Source organism: Protopterus annectens, chromosome 15.part0, assembly GCF_019279795.1.
Source record: "Protopterus annectens isolate FY-2018-M chromosome 15.part0, PAN1.0, whole genome shotgun sequence".
NCBI lineage: Eukaryota > Metazoa > Chordata > Ceratodontiformes > Protopteridae > Protopterus > Protopterus annectens.
The window spans coordinates 659,745,516-659,771,154 of NC_056749.1; positions in this window are offsets into that span (position 1 = coordinate 659,745,516).

Below are 25,639 nucleotides of genomic sequence, written 5' to 3' on the forward strand. Positions count from 1 at the left end.
ATTTGGGGGTAAGCTTGACTAGCCTTAAAAAGGCACTGGGGTCAATAACTTAGTAACCACCTATGATCCTATAAGGCAGAGTCGATTTCATCACTTGTTTTTAATGCCTAGTATATTAACTTTAGCTACAATACCAAGCTGACAATGGTGAATAACTCTTTCATCAATTATAAATCATTTATTTGTATGTCCTATTTTTATTCTTTTATCCAAAGTTAAACTACAGACTGGAGCAGGACATACCTTCTTAACTAGATTGTGCAGCATGGGGTGAAATCAGCCTACATGCCCTGTGAGTGTATCAGACTAGGGTAAGTGTGCATTTTGTGTTGTGTTGAAATTAGTTGTTAGCTCACTTAGCCCTGAGCATAGATGACATAGTGTTAGTGTAAAGATGCATTACTTGTGTTTAAATTAAGAACACAGTGAAGTCAGGACTGCATGAATGTCATCTGTGACAAAACACAAAAGACTAACTGTGCACATTGGCTGTTAACCATCAATGGAGGAGGATTCTTAACTTTTCACAGCTGTGGAACCCTCAGAGTTCATTGCATTAGGCAGGAAAGAACAGGAGAAATAGTGCCTTGAATGTCAGGTCTGGGCATTGCTTCTCACAAAAGACAATTCTGAAAGTCTTCAATGCCATTTTAATAGTTTTATTTCATTTCCTTGACTGCAGCAGAAGGTAGTTAGCTTATCTTGACTCTTCCATTTAACATTTTGCCTCATTTGCGGCCTTCTCTTTCTACTTTTTTCATTTTCCTCCTGCCTCTTCAATTCTTCTACGGATGCCATCTCTAAAACCCATTCTGCTAACCAAGTAAATAGCCATAGGTCCTTCTATGAAGATATAGCTCAGCTGGTGAAGGAAGTAACTCCTTCCTTTAGTCTAGGACCTTTTCCTCCAGTCTCACATTTCCTGCTCAGGGTGGCCTCTTTGCATCTGACAGCCATGGTCTTCTTTATAATTTTTACTGAATAGGGCCACTTTTCTATTTTTAAATAGCAGAAACCTTTATTCTTCTTCCACCTCTCTACACTGATGCAGGTGACCAGACATGGAATTAAAAGATGCGCTGTGCATATTCAGATCTTATAGTTACAAAAACATGTGCTCTGTGCATATCTTACAATGACGTTACACAAAGATGTAATGTTCATGTGTATCTTGCAAAGTGGTTACAAAATGATGCATTATGAACCTTTTTATCATATAATGCAGTTAAAAAAGATGTATTGTGAACCCACCTATCTTACAATGCAGTTACAAAAAGATGCATATTGCACCTGCATATCGTACAATCCTACAAAATGCTTTTGGGTAATAGGTTTCTCTTCACAGATCAATGAAATGCGGATGAGTGAGAGGAAAACCTTGCAACTGTATTACCAAAAAATATTCTCTATTTTCTACTCTGCTTTAAGACTTTTATCAGTACTTTGCAAGAACTGTGATATTATGTTGAACATAATCTTATATAATAACTAGATCCAAATTGTGTAAAACCACAATCATTCTGGAGTAGCACCCATCTCCATTATGGAAATGTGTAACATTTAGGCTTCCTAGCTGCCATTGGTTATTCACATTTAAACTGATATTTACAGTATATGTATATATTGTAATTTGTCATTCATTCTGTATATAATGTCATGTATCTATTCCGTTTACCTCAGCATCAGACTGAACTAGGTCCAATGGAATCAGTGCTCTACTCCATCTAACAATTAAAAATAAAATAAATTACAAGAGCTAAAAAACTTCATGGGAATGCATGACTACACTTCTAAATTATTACTATCTATCATGTCTGGGGAGGCTGAATTAATATAAATTAGTATTTTTACCTCTTTGGATGTAGACCAGTTGCCCACAGATATAACAGCAAAGACTCTCAAAGCATGTAGTAGGGTACCACAAAGATGTACATTAAGTGAAAATCAGTGTGCTCTGCTTTTAGAGGGTTATTATTGTATTTAGTTGATAATTCAGGAAGCAGCACAATCTATACTGCCAGTGTATGTTTTATTGTTTGAGAAGATGCTCAGAACAATCTTCAGAGAAATAAAACACTATGGATGCTAAATGAAAGAGCCATACTTAAAATCCAACAAGTTTAATATACAAAACCAGTGAAGCAGTGGCCCAGATGAGCTCTTTCATCCACATTAGTTTTGTGAACATCATCAGATAAAGACAATTTAATTTTACGCAATTTAAATAGCCCTTAATTCACTCCCTCCTAATTAAAATATTATGTCACTTCCACTTCCTATTAATTCGAAATGTTCCAATTACAGGTTACAAAAACTGAAAATGAAAATCTATTTAGAACTAAGTCTGTCAAAATATTAATCAAAAATCTTAAAATAGCATTGGAGAATGAAACTGCTAAAATGCTTAAATACCAAAAATACCAAAATGAGCTTTATGCAAATTGCAGTCCCTTCAAAGGTATTTGATTACTTAGTGAATAATAATAACACACACACATATATATATATATATATATATATATATATATATATATATATATATATATATATATATATATATATATATATATATATACGTTTTTTTACTGGGAATAAGGGGATAAATTGAAACTATTAAAACTTTCTTAAATTAATTGTTAAAATGTTCACAAATCAAATCAAGAAATACCAAGTCACCAGGCCAGCCACCTGCATCAATCCTACATGGCCAAGGCTTTCAGTTTGAGCAAATTGGCTAAAACAGCAGTGCTCATTGATATCCAGCCAATAGGTGGCATTCAGTAAAATCTGTCAAATAAGTTCCTTCCTCTCCAACTGTAACATCCACGGATCTCCCCTATCATTAATTCCATTTTGTCTATTGCCATAAATTTAAAAGTATGGCCCTTGTACTGTTGGACATGCCTTGCTAATGCATTATTAGGATTGCTTTTCCCACTACAATAATTATGTTCATAAATCCTTTCATGCAACCTCTTCTCAGCTTTACCCATGTAAAAACAATGACATCTGTCACACAAAGCTATATAAACAATAATTTGAGATTCACAATTAAATTTTCCCTGGATTTTATCAATTTCGTCACAAATAGTGAAGGAGTCCCCTACCCTTACATGCTTACAATGAGGGAAAAATCTACATTTTCTCATGCCAAATATATTTTTTGCTACTGTTGGAGCCTGACTCTTTTCCAATAGATTCTTGAAATTGGTCACCCTTCTATAAACAATTAATGGTTTGTCCCTCACTTTGTTTTTAACCAAAATGTCTTCATGAAAAATAATCCAGTTCTTATACAAGATTTCTCTCACATCCTTATAGTTCATATCTATTGTGGTTATAAATGTCATCCCTTCATTTCTAAATTTATGGGAATTCCTGTCATTCTTTATTTCCACCATCAGAGGAGCTACTCCACTTGCAAAAGCCATATATCCTCTCACTCCATATTCTTAAACAGCAAACAGTTAGGTTTATGAAACCAGACAAAGAGGGTGAGTTAGTGGTAATGGACTTACACAAGTAGAATGCTTAAAATTTTGCGAGCAAACACTTATGAAGTAGTGATGAGAAATTAACTTAATGGGGCTTACAGGAGGATTAATGGCCAACTTATGGACTTATTTATTGATCAAATAATTGATTTGCATCTTTAAAATTGCTTTCATATGACAGCACCTGTAATGCTGGTAAATTTTGGAGTTCCTCTAAACTCTATAGAAATTTGAACAATCCCAGTTATGCCAAATAGTAGATGGGTGGAACAGTATCACTTCAGCCTGTGCAAAGTTTCTGAACACTAAATTAAAAGTTTTATTGAAGAATCAAAGTCAAATTTGTAAGGACTCTGAGTTTTTCAGAAAAAAATAAATAGTGTTGAATTTGATCCTATGATTTTTGTTTATGGTTGACATCAAAGAATTATACAGCCATTCCACAGAGTACTGGCATCCAATGGGTCACTGAGTTCCTAGTGAATAAGGGTATGCCTCAAGATAATATAAATTTATAGACTTAGTTCTTAGTAACAATTTTTAATCTTTGAAGGAACTTATTGGTTCTTGCTAATATAGTTATGGACCACTGGGAGCACACCTTTCTTTTCAACAATGGTTTCAAAAAAATCTTTAGGTTTATTTATGCTACTTGAATGATATTTTATCATCTGGAAGGGACAAGAAGCAGATATAATAACATTTATTGAATGTATTAACAATATGACCCAACTTTTTTTCTTTACATATGAAATTAATCAGGAAATAATTTTTTACTTGGATGTGCTTCTGGATAAGAACAGATCACAAAAAGGATATACATCAAAAATTTACAGGAAAAGTTCATATTCAAATTCTTTTTTCCATTTTACTAGTTCTTACCCATACCGCCAAAAAAGATCGGTGGTTACAGTTTAGTTAGTGAGGCAGCATGAATGGTCACTTTGAATATCGACTTCACTGAGAAATTAATGGATTGGTAGACATGTTTAGAAAAAGATGTTATCCCTTACATTTCTGAATGAACTTGTTAAGTAGGTGTGTTCAAAGAGAGCCAGTGGCTAATTCAGACCTATATTGAATAAAGTAAATTTGGAGCAAGAGAATATTATGGCTTTTGCAAGTGGAGTAGCTCCTACAGTGGTGGAAATGAGGAATGAGAGAGATTCCCATAAAATTAGAAATGAAGGGATGACATTTATAACTACATTTGGTATGAACTATAAGGATGTGAAAGAGATCTTGTATAAGAACTGGATTATTTTACATGAAGATATTTTAGTGGAAAACAAAGTGAGGGATAAACCATTAATTGTTTATAGAAGGGGTCCCAATTTTAAGAATCTATTCGAGAAGGGTTAGGCTCCAACTACAATGAAAAATATATTTGGGATAAGAAAACATGGATTTTGCACTCATTGTAAGCATATGATGATAGGGACTCCTTCACTATTCATGATGGCATCTATAAAATCTAGAGAACATTTAATCGTGAATCTCAAATTATTGTTTATATAGTTTTGTGTGACAGATCTCCTTGTTTTTACATGGGTAAAACTGAGTTGAAGTTGTGTGAAAGGATTTACAAACATAATTATTGTATTAGGAAAAGCAACCCGAATAACGCATTAGCAAGACATGTCCAAAAGTACAAGGACCAAAATTCATGGCAATTGACAAAGTTGAAGTTAATGATAGGGGAGGTCCATGGATATTACAGTTATAGAGGAAGGAACTTGTAAACAACACATTTAAAAAGCAGTAAAACAAAGAAATAAAATTAAATACAACAGTCCAGTCCACTCCAAAAGAATAGATTTAATGCATTCTAGCGCCTCAGCATTCACTGCCTTCAATGGAATAAATTAACATACTAAATACACCCTATATATACAATCAATTACATCAATAAATCAATTAATTACATCAATTTATTAAATAAGTACTTTCCAATTACAATAGGCATTCAAGCCATCTGGATTTAAAGTGTCAAACTTTAAAATAAACAGGGCTTCTTTGTATAGAAGCCTCTCTTTAACATCCAAATAATAACTTTTATCAAATTTTTCTAAAATAGTGCCCTGCAAACCACTAGGGTCACCCTTAGGACATTTTAAAAAATGTTGAGCTACAGGGCTTTCAAGCTTGCATTTTTTTTTATGTCTCTCACATGTTCCTGTAAGCAAAGCTTGAAAGCCCTTTTGCTTTCCCTTATATAAAACTCATTGCACGGACACTTTAATGCATTGAAAGCTCTTTTGCTTTATCCTATATAAAACTTGTTGCACGGACACTTTAATGCATAAACAATACATTCAGTGGTACAGCAGAAATTAGATAACACATTAAATTTCTTTCCATTAATATATTAAAAACTTTGTACAACATATTGACAAACAACACATTTTCCACACGGAACAGTTCCTAAAATTTGTAAAGTATTTGATACTCTAAAATTCGGTGTTTGAAACTTACTATGTAGTAATCTATCCTTAATACTACACCCTTTTCTAAAGGAGAATGTAGATTTGGTACATAATTCAGCAAATTCTCTAAATTTGAGCAAATAGCCCCAATTTTGTTTTATAATGGGAACTATTCTATCACTCAATAAATCATAGGTCATAACCATATACATGTTATTTTTTTCTTCTTCTACAACCTGATTATTTTCTTTAGTATACTCCACTTTATTAATACACATCCTATTTGTCTTCCTTACTTTGCTCAAAGCCTCCTTTACAATTTTCTGTTCACAACCTCTCTGTATAAACATATTTATGGTCCTATTATATTCAGTTCCTAAATCTTCCTTATTATTACAAAGTCTTTTCATTCTTATAAACTCACCATATGGTAATACTTTTAATAGTTGAGGTGGATGGAAACTTGAACTATGAAGGAAGTTAACCCCTTCAAATTTCCTATGCACAGAAGTAGAAATACTATGGCCAACAAGTCCTTTTAGACATACATCCAAAAAGACTACTTGCTCACCACTAGCTGAAATATCAAATGTCAACCCAAATCTGATGGTATTACGTTTACTTACAAATGTTTCAACATGATCTAAACCACCTGTACATAAAAAATAAGATCATCAATGTACCTATAATAATAAGATACATTATTAATAAAAAAATCATCCTTGTACAGTATTCATTTTCCAGCAAACCCATCATAATATTTGCATACATCAGTGCATATGGAGCACCCATAGCTGTACTATGTAATTGGTGATATAAAGTCCCATTAAATTCAAAGAAATTATGCTGTAAACAAAAATCTAAAAGTTCATTGATATACATTGACACTGGACTATCTTCCATTGCACATTTTAGTGCCTCCAACAATAGAGAAAGGAACTTATTTGGCAGATTTTACTGAATGCCAGCTACTGGCCGGGTATCTATGAGCACTGCTATAGTAGCAGTTTGCTCAAGCCGAAAGTATTGGCCAGGGAGGATCGATACAGGTGGCTGGCCTTGTGACTCATTATTTCTTGATTTGATTTGTGAAAATTTTGTAAACATTGTAACAATTATTTTAACAAAAGTTTTAATAGTTTCAATTTTTTCCAGTAAAATATTTTTATATAGAGAGGTTATTATTATTCACAAAGTAACCAAATACCTTTGAAGGGACCGCAATTTGTACAAAGCTCATTTTGGTATTTTTGGTGTTTAAGGGTGTAGCATTTTAGCAGTTTTATTTTGCAATGATATTTTAAGTTTTTTGGATTAATATTTTGACAGACTTAGTTTTAAATAGATTTTCATTTTCGATTTTTGAACCTGTAATTGGGACATTTTTGATCAATTTGAAGTGGAAGTGACATCATAGTTTAACGAGGAGTGAGTGAATTAAGTGCTATTTAAATTGAGTAAAATGAAAGTTTCTTTATCTGATGAAGTTCATGAACTAATGCGGATGAAAGTATTCATATGGTCAACTGTTTCACTAGTTTCTCTATATTAAACTTTTTGGATTTTAAGTACTGCTCTTCCTTTTAGCATCCATAGTGGTTTGTGTCTGTTTAAGTTGGGTAATTTGTGAATTTCTTTAAACAATCTCCTGCAATATAACAGTAAAGACAACCAATGTACACAACAGAGTTAGCACATGGATGGAGAAGAATTTTCCTCAATGCCAAATAAAATTCAGTTGTCCATCTCTTCATTAAAATGTCATAGTTATTTTCATTTGATGTACAACATAGCAACATAACCTGCAACATTATGTGGAAAAAAAGACATTCCCATAGAAATAGTCTTCTATTCAAAAGCAGTTGATGGGCTTTATTTGAAATATAGGAAGGATAACTACACTGACATGTGATAGCAACATGTTTCTCCTAAGAGAAACACTTTTTTATGTCTTTGCTTTTTATCCATCGGGATTTTTCAATGTGAACAAAAGGGAATGACTGCTGCTTGTAAAGCTGGTTATTAAAATACCTTTATCTGTGATGGTGTTTTTGTTTTAATTTCTGATCATATGAGGAACAAGGCTCTATTTGTCTTTGATGCCACAACTAACTGCTGAAGCCTACCTCATTTAAGACCACTATTGTTTCATTTACTTAAACTATGTATTCATTGAACTAATGCTTGTACTAACATAATCAAAATTATGTTCAATCCTCACAGCCTTGAACCACAACATGGATCATTAAAGGAGTATTCTATAGGTCCTTATGCCCAAACACTTGAAAATCACCATCTCAAAACCTTGGAATCAAGCTCCTTGAAGCTTGTGAAGGCCACTGCTTATGCACAGGACTGAATATGTGTTTGAAAAAGCAGAAATGGGGAGGGATTGGGAGGGATGTTTTAGGGTAAAGGACCAGAAAGGGGGTTAGATTTATAGGACTTAATGGGAGTTTTCAGTTTAGGGAACAGGAGAAGAGTTTTAGGGTTAGTGAGCAATCAATGAATTTACGTCTAGGGTTGGGGTTAGAGTTTTAAGGTTATATAGAAATCAGGGACTTTAGGTTTTGGGGGTTGGAGTTTTAATTTTAGGGAATGATTGAGGAGTTTAGAACAAAAGTGAGGGGTGAAGGTTTAGGGTAAGGAGGCAATGAGTCACTTTAGAACTGGCTGGGAGTTTTAGGGTTAGAGTTTAAATTTTGGTAGGGTTGTCTAGTTTATAGGAGTGGGTGTTGGGATGGCTATGCATAAATTGGAGATCAAGCTAGTGAGAGATTAAGCACTTGCATTTGCAAGCAATTAGCTGCAAGCCCATGTAATGCAAGCAATTGGTGCATGAACACCTATAGTATACACTCATTAAAGGCCGGTCTCCATCTAGGTAAAGACCAATATATATTTTTCCCATACTATTTATCTAATTTGTTTAAAAAAAAATCTAAGTTATCAACCATTCTAATTTCTAATTTCTAAAGGTAAAATGTTCCATCTTCTATTTTTTGCATGATCCTGTTTTTTACAATAAACTGATTACTTTCTGATTTAACTCTTTATATATAATCTTACTCTTCCATTTTACTATGTAATTCTAGAATTTTTAAGTATTTAAATATTCAAATGAGATTAGCCCTTAATTGTCTATAAAACAGAAGATAAATTAAGCTTTATCAATCTTGTTTCAACTGGAACACTGATTATCATCTTATTTTCATAGTGAAGAAGATCTGAGCCTTTTCTAATCTACAAGCATATGCTGTGGAAAAGTTACAGAAACCTGATCTGTATTCCTTAATTGGTGTAATGACTGGTTATAAATGGGAACCATAACTGCCTCTTCCCTAGAATTAAATAAACAGGGATCTTATTAATGAGTTTGCATTCTTTAAAGCATTATTTGTCTTCCCCTCAAAAGTTAGTGGATTATCGACTATAATTCCTAAATAAGACAGACTTAATTTAGTAATAGCACTGTTAAGACTGTATTGGATTTACAAATTTTGCTTCATTAACTACATACCATTTAAGTCATTCCACTCATATATGGACTGAACGTAATAATACTTAGCATTAACTGAAGTAACTGCCCTTGACATTTTGATATCGTACACAGACTTGCCAACTGAGCAATCATCAATGACTGCTAAGACAGACAGAAATATGTGGAAGAGGAAAGGGCCTAAAACAGAATGCTAGTGAACTGTCCTTGATATGTGAAACTCCTTTGATCTAAATCCCTGATGAAAACAGTTGAGCAGTCCTGTTATATTACTAGTGTACAGTTTATCTGACAACATAGATATTGCCACTCATCCTTTCTAAGGCCTTTCTAATTAACTGCAGAAGTACTGAATCAAAGCCTTAGATAGCTGGATACAGGCCAAGGCTCTTGCTACCCCTATAGTGCTTTTTTAGGTGGTGTTTCAAAGACCAAATTACCATTGTAACAGCTACAAACAAATGCAATCTGAGGGTCATGCTGCTCAATGCTAGAAGTCTAAATCTCAAAATGCACTTGCTTGAAGCACTCCTTAAAATGGAGAACATCGACATTTGTGCTGTAACAGAGACCTGGTTCAAGGCAGCAGAAAGCACCCCTGCACTACCAGGCTATAACTCATTCCACACCTTTCAGCCCCAGAACATGAACAGAAGATCCAAAGGTGGTGGTGTTTCCATATTCATAAAGGATATGCACACCTCCAGACTAGTAGCTCAACATAACGCATTAGAGATACTTCAGGTGCAGCTAACATTGGGTAAGACAGCAATTCAGGTCGTAGCCTGCTATAGGTCTCCAACCATGTCCCAAGACTCATGGTCCACATTCCTAAGCACCCTGGAGAATATTAGGGTCCAACCTAACACTCTTGTTCTGGGTGACTGGGAAAACTACTCATATACCAATACACTTGCCCAACTTTTCCTGGAATTCATTAATTCCAATGCCCTTGACCAGCTTGTTCTTACTCCAACTAAAGGTAGCAACATCCTTGACCTGGTCATTACTAACATGGGCAACCATTGCTCTACACCAATAGTCAACTCCTCCCTGGTTAGATCCACCCACAAACTAATCACCTTGGAAATCCACATCCCTCCCACCTCCCCGCAAAGGTAACCACCATGAAAAACTTCTCAAAAGCTAACTTTGGGCTCCTAAAAAGAGAGGTGGCTAACTTCACAGCACCCATGCAAATGGAGAATAGTTGCATGACCGCCGAACACGTACACAAATGCATGGATCTCACCATACCCAATAGAACCAAGATGCTCTCCTCCAAGAAAAGGAAACCAATCTCATGGTCCCCTGCCATAAACAAACGCTATAACAGAAGGAAGAAACTGATGCGGAATAAGTTGAAGTGCCAAGACTGGAAAAACTCCCTTATCAGCCTCAACAAAAAGCTAAGATCCCTCATCAAATCCTCTAAAGCTAGCTATGAAAACAGAATTGCAGCAGATAGTAAACACAACCACAAGGCCTTCCATAGTTATGTAAAGAATCTCCATGGCAATACCCAGATTTGCTCTAAGGTATTGTACAATGGTGCCTCCTATACCGAGCCAACGGATATTATATACTGGCCGACAGATTCAGTGCCAACTTTACCCCTCTACCCTCTCAAAGGACCAATCACAATACCAGTAGAGTACCAGGCACCCAGTATTACTGCTGCACAGGTTAAAACAGTACTGTCCAATGGCAAGAATACAGCTTTTATGGGACCTGACAATATCCCTGGCTGTGTTCTACATGAACTGCAGAGTGAACTGGCACCTCACCTGTGTGCCCTGTTCAATCACAGCCTCACCTCAGGCATTGTCACTACCGAGTTGTGCACTGCTACAGTCATCCCTTTCCACAAAGGAGGAGTAACTACAGACCTTGGGAACTATCGGCCCATTAGCCTGACGAGTCTGATATGCAAAGTTATGGAACGCATCATCATGGACGTAATAAATAGGATATAGGGTATCTCCAAACTCTGGATCCCACACAGTTTGATTTTGTGAAGGGTAGATCATGCCTGCTCAACTTGGTCGACTTTTTTGAGTCAGTCATCAGAGTGGTGGAAAGCAAGGTGGTTCATACAGCCTACCTTGATCTGGCCAAGGCCTTTGATACCATTCCCCACTCAGGAATCATAGAAAAACCTCACTAAGCTAGACATCAACCCCTATATCACTAGGTGGTTGCACACTGGCTCACAAATAGAACCCACAGTGTGAAAGCAGCTGACTCTAAGTCAGACTGATGACCAGTCACGAGTGGAGTGCCACAGGGTTCGGTCCTGGATTGTCTCCTGTTTGGTATCTACTTCTCTGAAGTTCAGGCCAACATAAAGGGACTCTGGCTGACAAAGTTCGGAGATGATTGCAAGTTGGGAGCTATTATTAACTTCCCAAGTGATGTTGACATCCTACAGAAAGGCCTCACTGAGGCCAACAACTGGTGTCAGAACCATGGCCTTAAGCTCAATGTCAAAAAATGTGTTGTCATCCCCTTTGGGAAAAACCCGGTTCCCATGAATAACCACATCGATGGTAGTCCACTGAACACAGAAGGTCTTATAAGAGATCTGGGAACACAGGTTGACAGTAACCTCTCTTTTGACCTCTACATTGCCACTGCGGTCAGAAAGTCCTTCTATGTGGCACATCTCATTACTAAGGGTTTTGCATTCAGGAAGAAATGGGTCATTGTCTCCCTCTACTCTTCCCTCGTTAGGCCAGTCATCTAGTACAATCCCTTATTTGACATGTACCTCACTAGATACCTGCAACAACTGGAGAGGCAGCAAAAGTACCTCACAAAGAGGATTCTAGGCCTTAAACACTTGTCCTATATGGACAGACTCAAAAAACTCCAACTATTCTCTGTCTCATATCGCCTACTTAGAAGTGATCTCTGCTTGATTTACAAAGCCATGTCTGACCCAGCTCTGTTTGAAATGCTACATCTAAAGAAATCCCAATCCCTCCGCACCATACCCTCCAGAGACCTTAACCTCATTACCATAATCAACAGTACATGCTGGAGGGACAGGTTCATAATCCAGAGACAGCCCATGCTATGAAATATACTTCCCATGCATGTCAAACAGAGCACCTCACCGGCCATCTTCAAGAGAAATCTTGATGAGTGGATGGAAAATAGAAAATTTAAACAGGGACCAGCACTTGACTCCATGGAACACAACCAGCCACAACGAATTTACCTAGGTTTCGTCTTTAATCAGACTTCTTCAGAATACAAATGACTCAGTCATTTGTATTCTGAAGAAGTCTGATTAAAGACGAAACCTAGGTAAATTCGTTGTGGCTGGTTGTGTTTCACGGAGTCAAGTGCTGGCCCCTGTTTATGTTCTGGTGGACTTGTTCTTTGTTGTAACAATGGAAAATAGAAAATTTACACCAGGGATCACTCCAGTGGCTCGAATTGACAGAGGCACTGAGAACTAAGGTCAGGTGATACGATGCCAGGGTAATCCTATGGGCTAGGCTTGTAAAGGATAAAGGGCCATTAGCCTAGTACACACCTATGAACCTATAGGTCAAAGAATACCACATCTACTGCAAATCCCTTATCTAGGGCCTCTACCTCATTACTAAAAAAACTAATCAAGTTAGTTGTGGTAGCACTGCCTAAGAGAATGTGTGTTAATGTATATCATAATAAATGAAACCCACCAAACTCAGCATTATCACTAATAAGATCATCTCAAAATATTTTCCAATAAGACTAGTTACATGTATAGGTCTAAACTTCACCGTACCTAATTTGTCTCCTTCCTTATTTATTGGAATAACACATGTATTCTTCCAGTAAATAGGAACAGCTCCATATTTCACTTATAATTAAAAGGGATATTGTAAAATATCCTTTATGCTATCCTTAACAGAAGGTAAAAAGTTCTTTAAACTGTCAGGTCCAGAGGCAGTATCAGATCTGATTTTACCCAGAGCTTTCATTTCTACTGTAATTAAGGTGCAATCACTATCACTCATATCCAGTACAATATTAGTTTCATCCAGTGAACTATGACCTGAACCAGTTTCCCCCAAATGCTTAGCAAACCATTCTACCAGCACACAAGGATTAATTTCTAATCTGTTATCACATAATACGCAAATGTTAGAACTACCATCTTTACTTCTTTGCTTGACATATTTATAACATAAATTTGATTTTTGTCACATTCTGATCCAGCTTTCATTCAAAGCCTTTCTTTGAATTCTTCTGAGATTTGAGATCACATTTTTATAGAAATACTTATTAATCTTTGAGAGGCATTGCTGAAGTCTTTCCCAACACCCATTATCCTTCTTTGGCACCTTCTAAATTTTGGATTGACCCAAGCAGGGAAAACATTTTGTGGAAATAGACATTATTCCTTACAGTAACAAATTATCTATTAGGAAATTGAATTTCATGTAAACTTTTTCCCACATGACTCCACCCCATACTACTTACACATAAATGCCTCATAGGAAACAAACTCAGCTAGATATCACAAACACAATGGATACAATCTAAAGTTTAGAAATACAAAATATCAAAACAGTTCTGAATGGCAATGAGTCCTGCTTCCCTCATGTTTTTCCTTCCCTGTTAACTCTTCTCCATAAGGTATCTGTTCCTAAATCTCCAACACCTAGCCTTGAGCTTCTCCTTCTGCTTTTTGTCTAAGATTCCTATAGTATCTGACACATTGCTAGCTTGAGCGCCTTCAGAGTTCTTGCATTCCAATATAGATTGCCTTTCCTTCCTTCTACAATCATACGTGGATCCCATCCCCAATTATAGTGTCAACAATTTCGTTGTCTCTTTCCATTCTTGGGACTTTGTTTTCATTCCAAAAATAAGATTTGTCTTCTCTGAGTACCTGTCTTCCAGAGATAGATTCCATTCATTTAAGCACTATCCCCATAATACTTTAACATTAGGCATTTCCAAAACACCTACTTCATTTTTCACTTATCTCTTGCTGTCTGTTTTTCCAACTTCCATGCTTGATATAGCTGCCTTGGTGGGGAGGCTGATCAATCTATGTATGAATCATATAAACTGATCAAATATTACTGGGATTACTTAGATTCTTGCCTGCCCTTGAAATGCTTCCTTTCATTCCTTGGATGAATAGTCTACCCCCTCATTAGTGTTCTCCCTTTCCCTCATGCTCTTGATTGCAGTGAAATGTCTTTATTTGTGTTAATTGCCCACTATCTCATTACTCCTTTCTTCTGTCTTAGTGTTCTGCAAGTGCTCTAAAATGTTTTCCCTTATTAACACAGCATTGACAGATACCCTTAGTTGTTCAGATGCTAACAACTTTGTTCTTGAAAATGCACATTGCCTACTAAACACTTCTGTGGCAGAAAAATCAAACTTTTCTCTTTATCTCCTCTCCTTAATCCTAAGATCTATGCTGAGAGTTCCTACTGCCTTCCACTTCTTTCAGTCTGTCAGCTAATCCCCTATCCTTATCCTAATCTCAGAGCTGTTCCACACCATAATTTTTATTGTTCTGTGGACACACTCTCCCTTTTACTTCAACCTTCCTACAGTACTCTCCCACAGTATTATTTCTACATCATCATTTTTATTGTTCTGTGGACACACTCTCCCTTTTACTTCAACCTCCTTACAGAACTCTCATACAGTATCACACTTGAAAGATTCACAACAATCTGTCCCCATCCCACCAAATATTGCAATACCCCTGTTCCTAGTCATTCCTTATCCTTCATAAGTAATTCTGTACTCTACAGCATATAATTTCTCTTCCCATTTAAAACGTGTCACAGAGGGCCTCAATGCAAGAACATAATATAAGGCACTTGTAGTCTCACTACCTTTGTCTTCCCAGACAGATTTGTCTCATATAAGTTAAAGCTTCTGGACCCATTTACTACTGAATCTTAGGAGCAAATGTCTGAACAAGTACTGGGCCTCAAGTGGTATCATCATTCGTATCATATTTATACATCTTGCCAAGTTAATGACTTTTCTACTCCATTTATACAGTGCTAAACTTACCTGTCACCATAACTTTCAGTAGTCCGCTTATAGACTGTCCTCCTAGCTTTACATTATCTTCAGCCCTAAGTAATTCATCCCACTAGTCCTACTTACAAGCTTATTTCAGTCTATCCAAAGTGCTTATGCTTAGTTGGATATTTTCCCATCTACAATGTAATCCTGAAATGACCTTAAACATTTCAACATTCTGCCAAATTACTGGCAACACCAATTCCATCTAATCAGTAAAATGTATGCGGCCATCTGCAGTACAAAAAAAATCTATTAACTTGGGTTATTCTCTAGATAGGCTTGAATTATTTAAGCTAGAGCTTCTGTTGTTAAATGGAACAAATTGGGAAAGTTAATAAACCTGACTGGTATCCTTTCCACCTTCTGTTAAGGTCCATTACAACATGCTGAAAGCTTTGCTTGCATCAAAGAGCATGGCTATCGCTTGTCTCATACCATGTCTCTGCAGATCTTTAATACATTCTTTCATTCACCACCAACTATCTTCTAAATATATGTCCTCCACAATCTTTTGCTATTCCCCTCCCACAATCTCTAGAATTAAGTTTTTCAGCCTTTATACCAATATGGCAACCAGAGGTTTTTTTTGGGGGGGGTCTTTTGCTCCCATCTGTGTCATTCTATGACCCCTACCTAGTGCCTCACTTCCATTGGCATGTCTGTCTGTCACTCCTAGCCCATGACTTTCTTTGGTAGAGCTAGGACTGCCGAGGTTCTCCTGGTTGTCTGGTTAACCATATCCACTGGGGAAGTTACCCTTTGACCTATCTTATTATTCCCCATCTCTCTCAGTTCCTGTGGTAGCATCTGAGGGGAAGGCCTGCAATGGGGATGTGCAACATTTCACCTGACAGCTGCAGTGGCTCAGCCATTTCTCCACCCTATCTTCATCCCTTGGACCAATAGTGACATCCACCCCCAGCCTCCAGCAGGGATCATCATAGGAGACACACAAAAAAGCCCTCCCACCAGGGATGGTAACACTCATCCCTATTTGCTCCTCTCACTGTCACTCAAGACACTAATAGAACCCAGGTCATCTGCGTCATAGTAAAGGCTTTTTCCCCTCTATGCCAGTTCTGTGGCAGCGGTCAGGGTATTGACATCCACATTTATCAGAGAAATGGGAGTACAACTCTCTAAAAAAATGGTATCCTGACATGTACTGGGGAAAAAGAAGTAGCTATTCTCAAATAAAAGATACTACTTATTCCTCTGAGCTCCATTATAAACACTGCATAACTGCTGTAAAACTGTATTTTCTTTAGTCCTATAAAATTCCACTGTCAGACTATTGTTCCCCTGATGCCTTACCAAATCTTCAGCTTTGTCACTGCCCAAGTAATCTTTTCTAACTCTGTATTCCTCTTTAGGTCACTCCGTGCACGCTTATCTAATCACTCCCTGCACTCTTATCTAATCATATTTCATCCACATTTTCTTATTCTCATCACTTTCCATTTGAGGCTTCCCAACATTCATCTTGCAGTTGTAAGTATCCTTACAAAAATCTTCTAGAACTTTCTCTACCCCCATCCCTGTCACGTACCAGCTGTCATGACTCAACTTCTATAGACACAATATCCTGGTTCTTTTGCTTATCTCAAAATGTCTGTGCTAACAGTTTACCTGCTTTTTCAGCTCACTCCAAAACATGTTTGATCTCATTTTATGAAATTTTGTAAACTGCATCTGCACTTCCTGGACGACATCTTTCTTGTTTTGGATAATGACAGTAATTCACTTCAAGAGTTCTTCACTTATATCAATCAAATTACAGAATTTCTTAAATGTTCTTATGCTGCAGATAAAGATAATAATGCTTTCTTGGACAATTGGCTCTATAAGGATTCAACAAAAAGGACATTTGAAACCAAAATGTATAGAAAATCTGCCTTTTCAAATATGTGCTTACATTTTACCAGCTCCCATCCCTATCAACAGAAATGTGTTATTAAGGGACAGTTTGTAAGAGCTGCATGCATGGTTTCTGATTTTGATTCTTTCTTGGATGAATGTGAACATATTAAACATTTGTTTTTGGCCAGAGACTATCCTAGTAAATGTATTGATTCATTAATATAAGAGGTGATCAACAAAAGAGAGTGCGACCATTTTAGACCTATTTTACAGCATGACCACTCTCAGTATCCTGTTATTACATCAATCAATCCCAAAGTATTTTCTTCCATGACAACATTGATTTTTCTACATGTACTTTTAACAATGTCTGTTAGGTCAGTCCTGGTTTGGCAAGTTCATTTATTACCCAAGACATTGTGGACAGCACCATAATCAGAGAAATCTTTTACAAAAACTGGATTATCTTGAGTGAAATAATAGGTAAAGTGAGTAATAAACCCCACATTACTTTTAAGAAAGGACAAGAATTTAAGTACTCGGTTGAGCATTTTGGTCCTGTAGGAACAATGTTTTCATAAATTTTAAAATGGCTAAGTGTGGGAGCTGTTCTATGTGTAAATTTATTCTTTGCTGTCAACAGTTTATAGTAAATGGTTTTGTTTAAGATGAAAAAACCTTGTAACTGCTCCACAAGGGGTGTTGTTTATGCTGCTTTGTGTGAATGCTGTCCAGCCTATTACATAGGCAAGACTGAGTGCCATTTTAAAAATCATATTTGAGAACACAATAATGACATAAAAAATAAGAAACTAAGTAATGCTTTAGCTAAACACATCAGCATTTTTCCTGATCACATGTTCAAATTTGTAGTTATAGAGAGGGTGCCAATTGATTTTTGCTGTGGCCCTTGGCACCTACATTTGGAGAAATATGAGTTGTATTGGCAACTGCACTTAAATGCTGGTAGCTGGCCAAGGCTTAATGATTTTATTTCTATTTCATGTTTATTAAAACTGAAAGCTTTGGAGAGGTAGTTTGTTTCAATGTGACATTTTTACCTTTATTTTTCACTCTTTAAAAAAAATGGTTTTATCACTTTAATTTTGCTGCTTTCCTTGGAGCTCGGCAGTCATGTAATCATGTGATCTAGTACCTTTTTTAATTTAAATGGAGTTCAACACTGTGTTTTATTTGATGAAGTTTATAATTAATAAACAAAAGTGCTAATCTATTGTTTTTTTGTATCGTTTGGTGTATATTGCTTGCTTATTGGTCATACTATCTGTTGGAGCCTCTGTGGCCTGCGGTTAATCCAAAAGAAGGCCTGTCTTCTAATCCTCCTATTCTCCACCTCATGTATCTTTAGTTCCACTATCTCATGCCACAAAAGCTTGATTTCTGGTCCCCTTGCTTCCTTCTCTATTTGATTCTCTCTACCACATGGTCAGTAACACTTTTGGGCTTCTTTTCAATATTCATACAGCGGCTTGTTGTTTTCTTTTGCATTTTCATTCAGCTGTCGTAAATCTCCCTATCATGGTTTACTTAACCATCTCCAGCCAAACATGCAACTCTGTATTCTCAGGAATAGGGTTATGATTGATTGTTTCTTCAGTGATCCTTATAATCTTACTCTGTTTCCTCTGTCAAGGAACAAGGTTTCCATCACCACCATCTCTCGTCACTCCCTACCTGTGGACTCCACACTGTTATCATAACATGAGCATTATCAGATGTAAAACTATTTCTTGTCCCCACAGTTTCAGCATCCAACAACACCTGGCCTATCCCCCCCCAAAAGAAAAAAAAAACTTGCCCAGCCCAAAGCACTGCATTCTTGCATCTCTAGGAAAGGTAAAACATATTTCATTCCATTTTTTGCATTTTCCAGTTGCCTACACGACTGTCTTCATTTTCCCATCTTCTTTACCCCTCTCTATACCTCCCATGTGACTCCAGTCTTCCAAAATGAGATCCAATAAAGGATTCAGTGTCACATTAGTGTCCTCTGCCCCATCTTGTCATCTTCCTATTCCCCTGTCCATTCCCATTGATTCTTAAAAATGGAAAAACATAGCAGTACTATCCAGATTAAAACCATGTATGGAACCTTATTTCCAAAATGCATCCCTCACCTCAGTTCTCACAATAACCCTCCTCCTTGCTTCATCCTATCACCCATCATGAACTACTGGGTGGAATGCCTTCATCACCATTATTAATTCTTCTCTCTTTTCACCCCCCCATAACTGTACTATGGCCCTACTAATTCCCCAGCAGTTGTAACCATCTTGCTCCATCCTCATCCATGTTCATTTTCCTTATGGAACAGCTACATACAACACAATGATAGATGTCGGTGCATTCAGGTCTAAGTTTTGAGATGCCAGTTCAGCAACTGAGGGTTGCTTAAAGTTATCTTTGTAATAAAGAGCAAGAGGCTGAGGTCACGTTCTATGAAGCAGGTTAAAAAGCAGCAGTGGATGGGGAAGTCTAACTATAAATACCCAACTGGATACAGAGTTTGAATAATAATTCCACCATTTCAAGTGCATCATTAGCTTTGATAGGCCATGTAAAACTATTAAGTATTTACAATTTGACTTGGTCACAAGGGTTTAACTGCTTACCCAGAGATAAAAACTGGTTTGAAGTGTTGGAGTTTTACAGTAAACCCACTGACTAGGACTGTTAACTAAGGCTATATGAGAGTGATATGTTTGTACACTTGTTAACCAGGTCAGCCCACTGGACACAACTGTCCCTTTTTAGGGGTGACCCTGGAATGCTGTCTGGTATTTTGACTTGCTCAAAGTCACAAAGTAAGTAAACAAAGGTGGAAGGAATCAAACCTTGCAGAAGTGACTACAGGAAGCAGTTTGATAGCAGCTCAAAACCCTTAATCTTTTGTGCTAATTGCCAGATAATGCCATGATAACTGTTTATCAAGAACAGAGACAAAATATGACATGACTTGGTGAATACACCAAGTACATGACTATCCTCTCATCCCACTAACTCCTCCCCTCTCCCCTACTGTCTCTCTCTATCCTATCCTTTACCTCTTCTTCTATGTAAGCCTTTATCCTACTTGTTTCTGACTAATATTTTTTTCTATGTTTTTTTTCATCAGGCAGAACACCACACCCTGACTTTCTCCTCCTATGGCCTGATAAACAGAGGGCCCTGGAAACATAAAATAAATAATAATAACTACTACTGTCAAGGGGAGAAACACGGCCATCTTCCTTCAGGACACTCCACCTCTAAACAGGGATTATTTTTTCATCTGTAATTTAATGCATGTACAAACTGAAGGTTCTTTACCATATAGCATCCTGTGTAACTAATCAACGGTCCCTCATACATCAACTACCCCAAGCTGTACTCCCCCTTACTTCCCTGTTCTCTAGTTATCTAACATCATGCTCCAATCTTTCCCTTCCCTGAACATTTTTCTGTACTGGAGTATCAAACATTAATTACTTTCCCCCTTTCTTAGTGCCAATCCTGACCATTATTCTCTAAGCATTCCTAGCATTGCACTGTCCTGTTTTACTAAACTTTTGACTTTACATTATCTCTCTTCCAGCTCACTTCTCCTCTAACCAAGCACTTTCTCTCAATTATTTTCCATGGAATCACTATTCCCGACTCTGTGTCACTCTTCCCTTATCCGCTTCCTGTCATAGAGCACTCTAACTTTCTTGTCTGACTGACTGCTTTCAGCTATCCTAACAAATTTACCCATTTGACAGACTCTTTCTCATAGCTACCTTTAGTAACCTGGCCCAACCCTCTTAACTCTACCTTACCTTCTGTTCTCATCATTTCTGTTCTTTCCTTGTTATTTCCCATGTTTGGGATTTTTAATCACTTCCTCCAATTCCCATGATGCCTTGCACTGTTTAGAATAATACGCAGAGCTTGGCACTCTTTTTTTTTTCTCTGTTTCAGCTTTCGGCCCATACCATTGACCTGTAACAGTGATGTACGAGCACTGTTGCTAAAATTAATGCTACCTCTTTAGTCTTTCTTGCTGTTTTGTTATTCCTGGAAAAAGTAAGTTATCTGATGTTGCAAGCTTAGTCTATCTCAGTTTTTTTTTTTCTGTAATGGTGTGTTACATTAGCCAGGAAGTTTCATCATAATGTAATATGCACTGCCCAGATTTTCTGACTCTGTAACTGGTACCAAACCACATATGACTTATTTAAGCAAAGTAAGTTATTTAATGTTGCACTACTACATATGACTTATTTAAGCAAAGTGATGTTGTAATGACGACATACTGTACGACTTATTTAAGCAAAGTAAGTTATCCGATGTTGCAAGACTTATTTAAGTATATTTGAGAATGTCAGTTTGTAGGCTTGCTTCTTCCCATTTTGATTTGGTCTGGACTTTCTGTTTTTATTTGAATGGCTGTCCGAAAATATCATGTGATATATATATACGCTATATAGCTAGGACTTTTAGTTAGTCTTCTACTGCTGTCCGAAAATAGCATGTTATATGTGAGAGGATTGGTTTATTTCAACAAAAGCTGATACACTAATAGCTGCCGTTCATGCTCCAGTAAACCAGTGCGAGTAGTTTATTGCTAAACCCTTTTTGCTAGTTTAAACCTCATGTTCTTCCACTGGAATACTGTGTAGGCATAAGTAACATAATGTGCGCTGTATCACATGCATTGCTGGACGAAACTTATATGAAAGTGTCTTCATTTTTACTTCTGCTGTTATACATGTTAAATCTTTTAAAGTCTGTAGATCCTAGAATATGAGTGGTTTTGACCATGTGTCTGCCCTTCTAAAAGCTATACCTCACCACTATAGATCTTGTCCCATGATTTAGCTGCATCAGCTCCCATTATTTTTCACCATATACTACAACCCCCCTACACTTTACTCTTGTTTGCTGGTTTACTTGGTACATGTTACAGACCTAATGACTCCTAATATTTAGATTGTACAGAACACTGTGCTTCCTTTTTGTTATTTATTAATTGATTTGCTTGATTTCTGCTCTTGCTGATATTTTAAATGCCTAGCTGATCTGTATAATGTTATGACTTCACCACTAGGTAACACTGCACCCTAAATTCTAAGAAGATTATTGGGACCAACATGTTTTTCTCCAACTTACTCTAAGAACTAATTGTACTGCTACTTATGTAAAAAGATAATTTACTTGTTTTTTACATGATAAACTGAATTATTTTGTTTTAATTTGGAATATGTCTTAGTGTTGGACTTGTGAAGCTTTAACTTAACCACTAATCTATAAACAATCATCTGTTTTCTTCCTCCTACCCTCTCTCTTGTACACAACTATCCTCTCGTCCCATTAACTCCTCCCCTCTCCCCTGCTGTCTCTCTCTATCATATATTTTACTTCTTTCTCTGTATAAGCCTTTACTCTACTTGTTTCTGACTAATATTTTTTTCTATTTTATTTTTCATCAGGCAGAACACCACATCCTGAATTTCTCCCTCCCATGGTTTGATAAACAAAGGACCCAATCCTAATCATTACCATAATCCCACTACTTTACCAGACCCCACTCTCCAAAAAGCCACCTTTATAGAGACTGCCTCTCCCTGTTCAGTTTCAATGCTTAAACCTCCAACCACCATCTCCCCTTTATAAACTGGAATCACATATATACTCTTCCTCTAAATGAAGCTGTACTTGCATTTAACAATACTTTCCTTAACATACTAAACTCTATAGCCCCAGCTAGGAAAATTAGGATCAAACCTAATTCAGTACCTTGGTTCTCTAAAGATACTATGTCCACCATGAAACTTAGAGATAGTACCTGGAGACTATGGATAAAGACAAAAATCATCTTCTCTCCACCTTAAACTCAAAGAACTTAGAAACCTCACAAAAAAAAAAATATTATTCATGATAAGAAAAACTTCTATCATGTAGTGCAATCTTCTCACACATCAAACCCTAAAACAATTTGATACACCATAAACAATGTACTCCACCCAGGTAAACCTTCTACTTCCAACCCCTTCCCCAAAAATACTCCTCTTGAAATTACCACTCTTCTAAACAACTACTTAATTGAATCTATTTGCAAACTAACACCACCTAACAATAATTAATAACAACCCCCACCCCCTTCACCACTGGGTCTATATTATAACATTGAAATCTACAAAGATCGAATGTTATAATATCGAACCCTAAACATCAAAATCCGCAAACATCAAACAGTCAGAATAGCGATTTTTTTCCCTGGGGAAAAAACTCGCTATTCCGAGAAACATACACACAACACAAACACACACAAAAAACAGCAATCCACACACATACACTTAAAATCCTACACCTAAACCTAAACTAAACTTTGCATACACTACTAGCTATCCACTTACCTTAACCCGACCCTAACCCTAAGGTCCGTCACTATCGCACACTCACCTCACCCACGCCCTAACCCTAACTTACTTAACCCACCCCCTAACCCTAACCTGCACACAACTGCACACTTACTTGACCCACTCCCTAACCCTAACTCACCTAACCCACCCCCCCAACCCTAACCTACACACAATCGCACACTTACCTGAACCCGACCTGTAACACTCCAACATATTGAACGCTGAAAACAGCGAAGCCACAGCAATGGCCCACCAAATTCTTTCCCTGGGAAAGAATTTGGTGTCCTGCACCTTCGCTGTTTTCAGCGTTCGACAAAACTGGTTTGATATTATAATATTTGAACTTTATAAAATTCAATGTTATAATATAGACCTCCACCACCTACCTCCATATAGCCTTCACACTGAAACCTGTTTCCACTACCTATGTCACATCCCTCTTGCAGAAACTTAAACCATGTTCTCCCTCCTTTGACAACCTACCCGCCCCCAATTTCTCAAACTTGCAGCCAGTTCTATAGCATATCCCATCTCTATTCTTATCAACCATTCTATCAAAGAATCTTCAATCCCTTGCTACATACTTGCTGGGTCATGCCCACTTGAAAACAAAAGGTAACTTACCTTTAAAGACAGGTTAGTTAGTTAATGGTCACATATCTTTAGTGCCTGTCACCTATCAAAGTTCAGCAATAGACATGTAAATACTTTACAGATTAAATTTATAGTGCTTTTTGATTAATCTAGATATGTAACATTTCTCATAGAAGCCTGCCCCTGCTCACATCTAATATGGGGCACACTAACCTTTATTTTGCGAATAACTGAGAACCACATAAATCCTATAAACAGTGACACTACAAGGATAAAGAATTTCTGCTGTTGTTACTTCTTGGAAATTTCATTCTGCGGCATAAATAAATAGCAAATTGTCATTTTGTGACATAGAATTCTGTACTGCTGTAATTATCCTTTTTTTGGAGCATTTGAAGTAAAACATCTTGTTCAAGTTGTCATAAAACAGAGGTGTTAGAGCTGTACTAAAAGACTGCATTATGTATAAATGATATCAAAACAACTATGCCAATAAACGTGTTTAACAAAACACGATGCAAATCTTGTAGTGCCTATAAAAATTAATCACACTCATTGCATTCCATACTCATTGCTACTGGAAAATATCACTGTATTTCTTGAACTCAGAATTAAATTGTTATTTTGAAACATAAGCATCAGAAAGAGCAGAAAGAAACTTAACAAAACCTGTTCTCTTATACAGTCTTCTTAAATAACTGAAGACTTGCTTGTAATAGCACTAGTGACATGTGAGAGAAATTTAAGTGAGACCCTTCTCGGAATGACAAGCTAAAAGTAGGTGTAAGCAATATGACAGAATGACGTATGGCTTAGACAGTTTTAACATGATTTAGTGAATACAGTAAGTGACTATGTCACAGGCCAAGTGCATTCATTACCTTAACCATGTGCTGAAAGTCTGTAAGGCACATTCTCAGACAGACTTGGTATATTTATAAAAATGAGTCAGTGTATATACTGCATTTGCTTTGCTGTACTCTCTATGCACTAGATAAAATAAATCATAATAATCTTTTGAAAATATTACAGATAACTTATTTATGTTTTTTATTTCTTCGTTTCTTCATACATTGGTTCATGTAAATGACATACACCTCAACTTGAATATATAACGATTGTCTTTGGAATCTCAGTAAAAGTTTAATGCAAATAATATATATTGAAAACGGAGAAGGCAGAATAATATGGAATCACAGGAATATGAAAGAGTTTTGTTGATTAGCTAGATTATAGTTCACAAATACACACACACACACACACACACACACACACACACACACACACACACACACACACACA